Here is a 13,428-nt window from a genome sequence, read left to right as displayed (position 1 = left end):
AACGAGAACAAAAACTGCAGGTCTGGCAGCATCTGTGGAGAGCAATCAGACTTGACATTTCAAGTTCAGTGACCCTTGTTCAGAAGAGGCTGAGACGTAGCATTACAAATCATGTTTGCTTTGGTTTTAATTATGTTCTCTCACTGAAACATAAGATACAATGCTACAGATTTTGCTTTAGCAATAAAATAGAAGTGTACTAACAACAGAAATGAGGATAAAATAAAGCAAATAACAAAAAGTAAAAGATTTTTAAACAACAGTAAGGTATGATGCCATTAGTAGAAGTTTGGAAGTTTCTTCCAGAAATGGCACTGCAAACTGAATCCGTTGTTAATTTTAAATCCGAGACAGGCAAAGTTTTGTTCACAAAGGCAACAAATGTGGGCCAAAGGCAGGTATAGATGAATCTCGATTATCCAAATATCAATTATCCAAATATTGGATTATCCAAAAGAGATCTCAAGGTCCCAATTGAAATATTACATCAAGGAGCTTTTTCAGCTGATCATGTCTTTTGTTTACAATGATTAAAAATGATCTCGGCTCATTGAAATGCTACCGAGAACAGTCCTGGACGTTGTTATGAGCCCAGGCACCGTCTCCAAATGACTGACCTCCCACCCTCCCTCCACACTTTCCCTGGAGTTCTACACAGGGGTGAACCCTAAAGCCCCCTTCCCTAGATAATCCCTCCAGCATTGTCCTGTGCAAGGCAAAGGTGGAATCTGTAAAATAAGTTGTGGTGTGCGCATGCTATTTGGAGACTTACCCCACAAAGGCAGCAGCAGTCTTACTGTTGGTGTCCACTCTGGCTGCCCAGGGTTTGGGGGGGGGGGGGTGGAGTTGACGGGGGCTGGGGCGCACAGAGGTCGGGGGGTGCAGGGCAGCCTGAGCGCGGGGTGTGATGTTGGACCGGGTTGGGGGGTTGGCGGGGGTGGTGTTGGATGGGGTTGGAGTTGGGCGGGGACGTGGGAGTTCGCATGCGCTATGCCGCAGTCTTCTGAATGGGGAGCAGACTTAACAGAAAATTCTGACCCCCAGAGGAGAGGTATTGAATCAATTAACCAAATAATTAATTCTCCAAACGAAATAGTGCCCGTCTATCTCGTTCGGATAATCAAGGTTCCTCTGTATATAGAGTTAGGCCATAATTCACCCGTGAACTTATTGAATGTGGAACAGGTTCAAGTGGCTAGATGGCCTACTCCTGTTCCAATGTTCCTATTAATTCCAAACTACTCTTTTATAAACTGAAAACAAAATCAATCACTCTTGTACAGTATCCAAAACACACTGCTGGAACTTCCAAAAATAGCTTGCACAGTACCTGTAAACATTACTTGTATAGCACTCACACCAAGATCTCTGTCCTATAACACTTCGATAGATTTGAGTCACTTGTGACTTTAATTTATAAACTAGAACTGCATCTTCTTCCTGGAGATATTATATACCTTAATGTGAACATATTCAAATGTAAGCAAACTCTTCGGGATTTTAATCCACCACTTCTGGTCTGGGGCCATCTCTAAGTCTTTGTTCCATCGTAATCAGGTTTCTCTAGGTCTTCATGTCTCAGGACCACTGGTCCATACAAGCATCTTCACTAAAGGATTTCATAGGATTCCTTATAACTCAAAGTAAAACATAAAGAAAGTATCTCTTTCCCTTTGTAAGCAATGGGTGTTTCCATGAAGCTTAAAGAAATATCTCCTGACCTTCTAAACTTAGCTTGTTAACATTTTCAGTTGTAAAATCATACTAATGCACACTAAAACTCATTTTGCCTAAAACTAGCCCTCAAAAACTGTTTTAAGAGATATCACTATGGCTATAGAAATACTTAAGTTAAAAATGAACTACAAGCAGAAAACCAAATCATGCGATTTAGTAAGTTAATTCTCAACCTACAAATCTTTGGTAATATCAAACAAGATGTACTTTGAGGTAGTGGTGCAGGGATCTGTTTCCTTTTCTTTCTTTCCTTGCTGCCATTCTGCCTCATTATTAAGACATTGTAACAAAAAAATGTGATGTAGCATGAAGGACAATTTGTTACCATTTTGAACAATTAGCAGCACATTCATTGTCATAGAATCATATAGTACAGCCCTTTGGCCCATCAAGTCTGTGCTGCCAAAAATATATTATTACTCATCATGTCTTTGCTGGTACACAGCAATGAATGCTTCAGAGTATCCTTGAAACAGTTTCTTTGTCCTTCCCTGGTAGATTAACTGTTTAAGTGTTGAGAAAACAGCATTGAGTTGGGGAGACACGTTTTGCCAATCTGGGCACAGTGTTGAATCTGTTGCAGCCTGAATGCTTGCAGAGTTGGCTTCAAGAAAAACACGAGAATGTGTTTGATGGTCATTTCATTGCATGCAGAGGGTGTGAGAGTGCCATTGTTGGTGGGATTTCTCTAATGCCCTAATGTGTCGTTGATAAACAGTCCAGATTCACTCCAGTATCTGATAGTAGTGATAAGAATTGTTCTATACAATAAGGTTTTGTTGACTTATGAAGGATAAATGACCTACATTTTATAAATCCCCATTGACTGTCTCTGATCAGCTGTAAATATTACTGTGTTCAGTCACTCCATCATTTGTTTTTAATTTTGGAATTGAATATTGCTGGTAAAGACAACATTTCTTTGCCCATTCTGGTTTTGAGTTGGAATTGAGTGATTGTCTAGGTCATTTCAGAGGACAGTTAAGAATCAACAACATTACTGTGAATCTAAACTCATGTACAGGTCAGTCAGGGTAATGATGATATATTTTCCTCCCCTAAGGAGGCGGAATAGGAACGTAGGAAGATAATTATACTGTTCATTCCTCGAGCATGCTCCACCGTTCTAGATCACTGTGTCCATAAAATTACAAAAGATGATCACCAATGCATCCACTATCTCTGTAGTTATTCCTTCAACATTTTGGGATAAAGTTCCTCTGGTCCAGCTTATTTTTCAAGAATGACTTCTTTACTAATAATAATTTATTTAACTCTCAGCTGCATAAGTTCTCAGATGTATTTCCAGGAGATTTTCTGTATTTTCTTCAAAGTAACTGGTTAGTTTCTCCACCATTTCCTTGTTCTTCATAATCATTTCTCCGTCCCCATCTCTAATTGGCCGACATTTAACTTTGCTAATCTTTTTGCCTTCAAGGTTGCAAAGATTTTACAGTCAGCTTTTACATTTCCCAAAAACTAAGATGTTCTCTTTTTCCTTTCTATATCAGTTTCTTGGTCCTCCCAATCCTCAGGTTCCCAATCCTCCTTCAGGACTTCAATGACAATACTATATTCTGGTTTGCTTACTCTTTTAGCTTTATGCTGTTTCTTACCTCTTCAGTCACCCCTGTTTTTTTTTATTTATGGCAAATAGAATTCTCACTGTTTGCTAGTATAAATTCGTTCTGAATTGTGTGAAATTCTTTCTGCCAGTTTACTTATTAGAAGGTGTGCCAGTTTACCGTAGACAGTCTCTTCTCCCATACTATTGAAAATTACCATTACCCAAATCTGACAGTCAATTGTTTTGTCTTCCTCATTGACCGAATATAACATTACACTCAGGATATCTTTACTACTGTCTGGTAAATGTTCATGCCCTGTTAAGGTTTTAACATCTAACTTATTGCTCATTATGAAATTTAATATGGCTTAACCTCTTTTGAGTTTTAGAGTGTTTTATTGCAATAAAATATCCTGATCATAATCAAGAAATTCCCGACTTATCTGGCATAAGCTTGTCTGTTATTCCATTAAAAGCATTCTGCTTTCACTCTATGCTTCGTCAATTTGAGCATTAATATATTTTCCCATACTAAACTGTACACAAGGGACACATACACAAGCCCTCCTGCAATCTTAAATCCTTTTTCATTTCTTAATTCTGGGCATTAAGTCATGATTGTCTCTTGTTACATAATTTCTTGTTGTAGAACAAATTCCAATCTTAACACTTATGATTATCCTCCTCTGCCACTATTTCCTGTCCTTCCTGACAATGCAATGACATGTTCAGTTTCCAGTCCTAACCATCTCTCCATAATTACTACAATGTTGAAGCCTCTGAGTTAATTTTATGTCTGTAAATAATTTACTTCGTTCTGTTTACTTTGTATCTTTGAAGAAATAAAACTCATTTAGGCCATTTATCCAATCTGTTCACGTTTAATATTAGTTTTCACAAACATTTCTTATTTTTCACTCCTATTTTAGTTACATTATATATTCTAGCTTTCACTTTTTAGTCATAGTCATAGAGACGTACAGCGTGGAAACAGACCCTTTGGTCCAACCAGTCTATGCCGACCAGATATCCCAACCCAATCTAGTCCCACCTGCCAGCACCTGGCCCATATCCCTCCAAGCCCTTCCTATTCATATTCCCATCCAAATGCCTTTTAAATGTTGCAATTGTACCAGCCTCCACCACTTCCTCTGGCAGCTCATTCCATCTGTGTGAAAAAGCTGCCCCCTAGGTCTCTTTTATATCTTTCCCCTCTCAACCTAAATCTATGCCCTCTAGTTCTGGACTCCCCGACCCCAGGAAAAAGACTTTTTCTATTTACCCTATCCATGCCCCTCATAATTTTGTAAACCTCTATAAGGTCACCCCTCAGTCTCCAATGCTCCAGGGAAAACTGCCCCAACCTGTTCAGCCTCTCCCTATAGCGCAAATCCTCCAACCCTGGAAACATCCTTGTAAATCTTTTCTGAACCCTTTCAAGTTTCACAACATCGTTCTGATAGGAAGGAGACCAGAATTGCATGCAATATTCCAACAGAGGCCTAACCAATATCCTGTACAACTGCAACATGACCTCCCAACTCCTGTACTCAATACTCTGACCAATAAAAGAAAGCATACCAAATGCTGCCTTCACTATCAAAACACCTGCGACTCCACTTTCAAGGAGCTATGAACCTGCACTCCAAAGTCTCTTTGTTCAGCAACACTCCGTAGGACCTTACCATTAAGTGTACCAGTCCTGCTAAGATTTGCTTTCCCAAAATGCAGCACCTCGCATTTATCTGAATTAAACTCCAACTGCCACTTCTCAGCCCATTGGCCCATCTGGTCAAGTTTCTGTTGTAATCTGAGGTAACCCTCTTCGTTGTCCATTATACCTCCAATTTTGGTGTCATCTGCAAACTTACTAACTGTACCTCTTATGCTCACAACCAAATCATTTATGTAAATGACAAAAAGTAGCGGACCCAGCACCACTTCACTGGTCACAGGCCTCCAGTCTGAAAACCCTCCATCACTCTCTGTCTTCTAACTTTGAGCCAGTTCTATATCCAAATGGCTAGTTCTCCCTGTATTCCATGAGATCTGACCTTGCTAATCAGCCTCCCATGGGGAACCTGTCGAATGCCTTACTGAAGTCCATATAAATCACATCTCCCGCTCTGCCCTCATCAATCCTCTTTGTTACTTCCTCAAAAAACTCAATCAATTTTGTGAGACATGATTTCCCACGCACAAAGCCATGTTTGCTATCCCTAATCAATCGTTGCCTTTCCAAATACATGTACATCCTGTCCCTCAGGATTCCCTCCAACAACTTGCCCACCACCAACATCAGGCTCACTGGTCTACAGTTCCCTGGCTTGTCCTTACCACCCTTCTTCAGCAGTGGCACCACGTTAGCCAACCTCCAGTCTTCCGGCACCTCACCTGTGACTATCGATGATACATACATCTCAGCCAGAGGCCCAGTAATCATTTCTCTAGCTTCCCACAGAGTTCTAGGGTACACCTGATCAGGTCCTGGGGATTTATCCACCTTTACCTGTTTCAAGACATTCAGAACTTCCTCCTCTGTAATCTGGACATTTTGCAAGATGTCACCATCTATTTTCCTACTGTCTATATCTTCCATATCCTTCTCCACAGTAAATATTGATGCAAAATACTTATTTAGTATCCCCCCCATTTTCAGCAGCTCCACACAAAGGCCGCCTTGCTGATCTTTGGGGGGCCATATTCTCTTCCTAGTTATGCTTTTGTCCTTTATGTATTTGTAAAAGCTCTTTGGATTCTCCTTAATTCTGTTTGCCAAAGCTATCTCATGTCCCCTTTTTGCCTTCCTGATTTCCCTCTTAAGTATACCCCTACTTCCTCTATACTCTTCTAAGGATTCACTTGATCCAATCTGTCTATATCTTACATATGCTTCCTTCTTTTTCTTAACCAAACCCTCAATTTCTTTTGTCATCCAGCATTCCCTATATCTACCAACCTTTCCTTTCATCCTGACAGGAATATACTTTCTCCAGATTCTCGTTATCTCATTTCTGAAGGCTTCCCATTTTCCAGCTGCCCCTTTACCTCTGAACATCTGCCTCCAATCAGCTTTCGAAAGTTCTTGCCTAATACCATCAAAGTTGGCCTTTCTCCAATTTTGTTGCCATACTAAACATTCTTTCTAGTCATCATCATCCTTATCTTCACAGTTTGTAATACCTGTGCACTTACTGGATAAGATCAGTTTCTGTGGATTTCATTCTATCTCACCAGATTCCCCTAATTCTGCAAATAATAGATATTATCAATGTTGTGAATCTGCACCTCTACAGAACTGTGATAGTGTTCTGGAGCAAATTGTCAACATTCCTAAAGTTTCTTTGTGAAGATCTGTAGCTTGGGGGCTGGTTGGATTTGTTGTTGGTCTGTTCACCAAGCAGATGTTGGCCGATGTTTAATCCCCTTTCGAAGTCACATTGAGAAAGGAACAAAACGTCTCTCCACAAACCTAACAGCTCAGCAAACAGATCAACAATGGATGTCAACATACTCCTTCCTCTTCCTCCTTTATGTGTTGTGTAGTACCTACTGACAGTCAGCAACTCCATATCCGAGTGATTGGAGACTGAGACATCTCTCAGAATAGCCTTTGCACTCCAGACTCCTAAATTCTAAAACCTAACTTCACATAACTTGTTCTGTATGTAGTTGACTGTGTGTAGCCCCTTTAAGAGAGTGGGATCAGGTGACCGGGGTCAGGATAGAGAGGAGCAGACTAAGACCAACTGTGGACGAGAGAGGACACAATCAAGTATTTTCTGTTCAAGGTTGTCAGCCATCTACTTTGAGTTTTTTTATGGTGCTAGTGAACCAGGAACATCATATATCTTAGCTTATATTTATTTATAGATTAAAGCGAATTTAGAGTTTTTAAAGTTTTAAAATTGTTTAATTATGTGTTTAATTTAAATGCTGACTATTAAATAGAAAGAAAACTAACCACTAAAAACACTAACTGATAATGAACTGGCTCTGACTTTGAATTTTTTGTTGTTTGGTATCCCTGTGATAGCCTCTGGGGCTCATCTTTGTTGAAGTTTACCACTCTGCTACTACCTCACATTGGCACAGCCTATTATGTGTTTTTTTTTAAAAAAGCACATTCTGCTCACTGCATCAAATTTCTATTCTCCACAAATTGTACCTTCCCACCTCTTTGATCAATTAATGTTGTTATCTGTGGTTATGCCATGTGCCTTTGCCATCAATTCTCCAGACTTCACTATTATCCATTAGCAAATATTCAGTGGAAAACAAGTGCTATGAGGTTCGATTTCATCCTGGATCATGAAAATCATCATACTTTGGATCACTTGGGAGAGAAGAACTTGCCTAATCGTGTGAATTAGTGAGACATTTTCAATTCTATGTTTGAATCAAAATCTGTATTGCACAAACACATACTGTCTCAATATGTTGTGACCACAGAATCAAAAGTTTCCTGTGATTACTCTCTGTCAGCAATATTTTAAGTACAATGGCAGTTTAGTTGTATTCAATATTCTGACAGTCTTAAAAGCATTTTACAATCCATTAATGACTTCACTGGCAATATCGATAAGGATAAATCTTCCTCTTCCTCACTAACACTGACCAAAATGAAACATTAATTTTCTCCATTGAATTTCAAATAATATTTGATATAAAAATATATAGTCTAGAGCGGTAGGTAAACAAGTGAAATGACCAAGGAAGAGTTATGGACTAAACCCAATAAGACTTAGAAGAAGAACAGACAAGAGAGAGGTTATAGAACATGGTAGGGTTGTGTATTTGTTGTAATATGAAGAGTATGACAGATAAAGCAGGTGAACATAGAACTTGGATGAATAAATATAAGTGTCATGTAGCTATTACAGAAATTCAGTTGAGAGAAGGATAAGACTGCCTGTGAAATGTTCTGGGATTGGGATTGCACTACAGGCCTTCCAACAGCCAGCAGGTGATAGAGGGATAGAAATGTGGACAGATTATGGAAAAATGTGAAATCATCAGGATTGTTGTGGTGGATGATTTTAACTTGCCATATATTGAGGGGACTCCCTTAGTGCCAGGGCTTGGATGGGAGGGAATTGCTTCATAGAATCACTACTGTATGGAAACAAGCCATTAGACCCAACAAGTCAATGCCGACCCTCTGAAGAGTAACCCATCCAGACCCCTCGACTATTAATCTACATTTACCCCTGACTTATGCACCTAACCTACACATCCCTAAACACTATGGGCAATTTAGTATGGCCAATTCACCTAACTTGCATATTTTTGGATTGTGGGAGAAACCCCATGCAGACACAGGGAGAATGTGCAAACTGTACACAGACAGTCAACTGAGGCAGGAATCGAGCCCAGGTCCCTGGCACTATGAGGCATCAGTGCTAACCACTGAACCACCATGCTGCTTAGGTAGGTCCAGGATGGATTGTTGAAGCAACATGTAAAAAGTCCAACTAGGGAAGCGGTCATGCTCAACCTGCTCCTGGCCTGACCAGGTGTTAAAGTTGGGGAGCACTTCATGAGCAGTGACCATAATTCTATGAATTTTAAGTTACTTATGGATAAAGATATAAGTCCTCAGGTGAAAATATTAAATTGGGGGAAGGCTGACTGCCACATTATTAGACAGGAACTGGGGATTGTAGATTGGGGGTGGTAGTTTGAAGGTATATCCACATCTGGCACGTGAAAATCTTTTGAAGGCCAGTTCAGGACCAACATGTTCCTTTGAAAATGAAGAATAAGGATGGCAAGATTTAGGAACCTTGGATGACATGGTAAAATTGAGAACTTAGTCAAAAACAAAATGGAGGCACACAAATGATTGAGGAAATTGAAGACAGACCTCAAAGTACAAAGAAGCAGTGGAGGAATGAAATTGAACAAGGAGTTAGGAGGGCTAAAAAGGGGCCTTAAAGTGTCTTTTGCAAACAGAATTTATCAAAATCCTGTTGCTTATGAGGACCAAGAAGGTAGCGAGGGCAAGGGTAGGTCCATTCACTGACAAAGGAGGGAATTTATACGTGAAGCTGGAGGACGTGGGTGAGGTCCTTAAATATCACTTAGTACCAGTATTCTCAAAGGAGAAGGACATAGTGGCTGGTGAGTCTGGGTTGGGGTATGTTGATAATCTGGAGCATGTCAATCTAAAAAAGGAAGAAGTGTTGAGCTTTTTAAAAAGGATTAAAGAAGCTGATGGGATCTATCCCAAAATGTTGAGGGAGGTGAAGAAAGAAATTGCTGAGGCCTTGTGCAAAATCTTTGAATCCTCTTTACTCACAGAAGAGGTCCCAGAGGACTGGAGATAGTCAACCTTTGTTCCTTTGTTTAAGAAGGGCAATAGGGATGATCTGGAAAATTGCAGACTAATGAAACTTATGTCAATGGTAGGGAAATTATCGGAGAAGATTCTTAGGGATAAGATTTACTCAAGTTGGGAGAAATATGGACCTGTTAGGGATAGGCAGCATGGCTTTGTATGAGGAAGGTCATGTCTCTCAAACTTGATTGAGTGCTTTGAAGAAGCAGCGAGTTGATTGATGAGGGAGGGTGGTAGATGTTCTCTATATAGACTTTAGCAAGGCCTTTGACAAAGTTTATATGGCAGGCCGATACAAAAGGTGAAGTCACATGGGATCTGCAGTAAGCTGGTAAGATGGATACAGAATTGGCTTAGTCATAGAAGACAGAGTAGTGGTAAAAGGTTGTTTTTCTGATTAGAGATCTGTGACCGATTGTGTTGCACAGGGATCAGTGCTGAGATCCCTGTTGTTTGTAATATATAAATGACTTAGAGGTGAATGTGGAGGACACAGATTTAAGGTAAAAGGTTAGTTTAAAGGTGATGTGAGAGACAAGGGTTTTTACACAGAGGATGGTAAATGCCTGGAATGCACTGGAAAATAAAGTGATTGAAGCTGATACAACAACAGCATTTAAGAGGCATTTTGACAGATCTATGTATAGGCAGGAAGTAGATGTATATGGACCATACTGAGGCAAAAGAGTTTTACTTTAGAAAGGCATCTTGTCAGCAGAGTCTTGGTGGGCCGAGGGGCCTGTTCCTATGCTTGACTGCTTCTTTCACATACCATTGAAGTAGTAACCATTTTGTTTTTATAGAACACTGCACATTACCACTAAGAATATTTTCATGATTCACTCCCCATTGCCTTTCAAAATTTCACCTCACTTTGATAAAAGGCAGTACAGTGGTTCAGAGGCTAGCAGCAGGGATCTGGATTTGATTCCAATCTCAAGAGACTGCTTGGGTGCAGTTTGCACATTCTTCCCGTGTCTGTGTGGGTTTCCACTGGGTGCTCCGGTTTTCTCCCACAATCCAGTGATCTGTAGGTTAAGTGAATTGGCCAAGCTAAATTGCCCACAGTGTTCAGAAATGTGTGGGCTAGGTGCAGTAGTCAGGGGGTAGAGAAATGGGTCTGGGTAGTTACTCTTTGGAGGGTCGGTGTGGACTTGTTGGGCCGAAGGCCCTGTTTCCACATTGTAAGAATTCTGATTCTATGAACTGTGCAGCCTTCCATTACAAATTTGGCTTCCTGGCTGACACCAATATTAAACAATTACAATCATGTCTACATGTCAGGAAAATAAATTCCGCTGCCAATTCCTGACTAATTTCTTAGGTTGCCCGAAGGGATCTTGCAGTTATTTTCCAAACATGCACACAGCAGAGCTTCTACCTGTAATATGGTCTACTGGACCCCGTGAAGACTTCGACAATGGCAGTAGAAGCTGAGCAAAGTGTGTTCCTGCAATGCAACCATTCAATGAAGTACTGAATAAGACAGAAGGCAAGAGTAAAAAAATTGAGGGGTTTACAGACTGAGGGCTTCTTGTTTTAAAAAATACATGAATATATGCAAAATAGTCAACATTGTTAGAGTCCATTTTGTCAGTAACGGCCTTACTCACATAAGGTAATGGGAAATGACTTTCCTGGACATTCACCAGAGAAAAACATTTGAAAAGGAAATGGATTATTTTGAACCAATACTCTCAACCCTTTACATGGATGAAATTGTTCCCTTTAACAGGTGAACCAGCCTTTCACACTTACACACAAGCCGTCTCTCCAGAATTACATCAAGATTTGCAAAGATGAGTTTTTTGTATCGGCTGGCTCAACACCTAATGTTTTCCCAGAATGCTTCCCAGTTCTCCTCTCTTCATGTGCTTGTGGCAGAGGTTATGAGCGTACTTGATAATTTGGTGATGAATTAACAGATGGTGACATGTTGGATCAAATCTGTGCACAGCCTCCAATGTACATACGCACAAGAAACAAAAAAGCCTTCTGAAGGAATTTCAAAGCTTCCTGCGGAGGCAGCTGCAGTGACTGTTTACATAACACGCACTGGAGATGTAGTTAATGTAAAATATGTCAGGAAGAGGCTGTGGCTGAAATTTATATAAAAGTTACTGGAAAGAGCAATATAAAATATCCCATCCACTCATGCATGCCAACTATCATGTTTAACTGATGCCCTGATGAGGGAAGGAAATGGAAATATTGCTGTGTTACTGGTTAATGGTTTGTAGTGCCATTATCTCACCAGTAGTTATTTCCCATCCCTAACTGCCTTTGAGGAGATAGTGGCGAGGCACCAGGTTTTAGGGAACTGGGACATTCATAGTGCTAGGCAGAGGTGGGTACTGCAGATGTTGGAGATTAGAGTGAAGATTAGAGTGGCGCTGGAAAAGCACAGCAGGTCAGGCAGCATCCAAGGAGCCGGAAATCGACGTTTCATTCCTGATGAAGGGCCTTTGCCCGAAACTTCGATTTTCCGGCTCCTCGGATGCTGCCAGACCTGCTGTGCTTTTCCAGCACCACCCTAATCTTGACATTCATAGTGCTGTTAAGCAGGGAATTCCAGGATTTTGACTCAAGAACAGTAAGGGAATGGCAGTATCGCCCTGAGTCAAGATGGTGTCTGACTTGGAGAGGACCTTGAATACCCATGCATCCGCTGCCCATGTCCTTCTAGGAGTAGAGGTTATGGATTTAGAAGGTGCTGTCAAAAGACCTTTGTTAGGTTACTACGGTGTACTTCATGGATGGCATACACTGCAGCCACTATATTTTGGTCGCAAAGGAAATGAATGTTGAAGGTGGTAGATAGGAATCCATTCAGGTGAACTGCTTTGTCCTGGACAATGTCAAGCTTCTTGAGTACTGTTGAACCTGCACCCATTTAGGCAAATGTAGAGTTACCATTACATGCCTGACTTGTACTTTCTAGATGGTGGGCAGGCTTTGAGGAAATAAAGAAATTAGTTCCTTATTTCAGAATTCCCACCCTCTGACCTATATTCGTAACCACAATATTTATCTGGCTGGTCAAGTTCAATATTTGGTCAGTTGTAACTTGCGCCCACACCTCCCCCCTCACTTCCCTCCAAGGCCCCAAGAGATCCTTCCATATCCATCACAAATTTACCTGCATCTCCACACACATCATTTCCTGCATTCGCTGCAGCTGATGTGTCCTCCTCTACATTGGGGAGACAGGCCGCCTACTTGTGGGACGTTTCAGAGAACACCTCTGGGACACCCGCACCAACCAACCCAACCGTCCCGTGGCTGAACACTTTAACTCCCCCTCCCACTCCACCAAGGACATGCAGGTCCTTGGCCTCCTCCATCGCCAGACTATGGCAACATGATGCCTGGAGAAAGAGCACCTCATCTTCCGCCTAGGAACCCTCCAACCACAAGGGATGAATGCAGATTTCTCCAGCTTCCTGATTTCCCCTCCCACCACCTTTTCTCAGTCCCAACCCTCGGACTCAGCACCGCCTTCTTTACCTGCAATCTTCTTTCCGACCTCTCCGGCCTATCACCCTCATCTTAACCTCCTTCCACCTATCGCCTTCCCAACGCCCCTCCCCCAAGTCCCTCCTTCCTCCCTTTTATCTTAGCCTGCTTGGCACACTTTCCTCATTCCTGAAAAAAGGCTTATGCCCAAAACATCGATTCTCCTGCTCCTTGGATGCTACCTGACCTGCTGTGCCTTTCCAACAACACATTTTTCAGCTCTGATCTCCAGCATCTGCAGTCCTCACTTTCTCTTAGCTGTAAGTTC

At 41.2% G+C, this 13,428-nt stretch overlaps 1 protein-coding gene across 1 annotated transcript in view; it reads left to right on the top strand.

Moving 5' to 3' along the window:
* Positions 1-13,428, top strand: part of ablim3 (actin binding LIM protein family, member 3) — a 344,253-nt gene that overhangs the window by 210,823 nt on the left and 120,002 nt on the right. The gene's annotated exons all lie outside the window — the stretch shown is intronic.

Source organism: Hemiscyllium ocellatum, chromosome 16 (genome assembly GCF_020745735.1).
Source record: "Hemiscyllium ocellatum isolate sHemOce1 chromosome 16, sHemOce1.pat.X.cur, whole genome shotgun sequence".
Lineage (NCBI taxonomy): Eukaryota > Metazoa > Chordata > Chondrichthyes > Orectolobiformes > Hemiscylliidae > Hemiscyllium > Hemiscyllium ocellatum.
The sequence above is the reverse complement of the archived record's forward strand: the minus strand, read 5'-3'. Positions and strand labels throughout refer to the sequence as shown.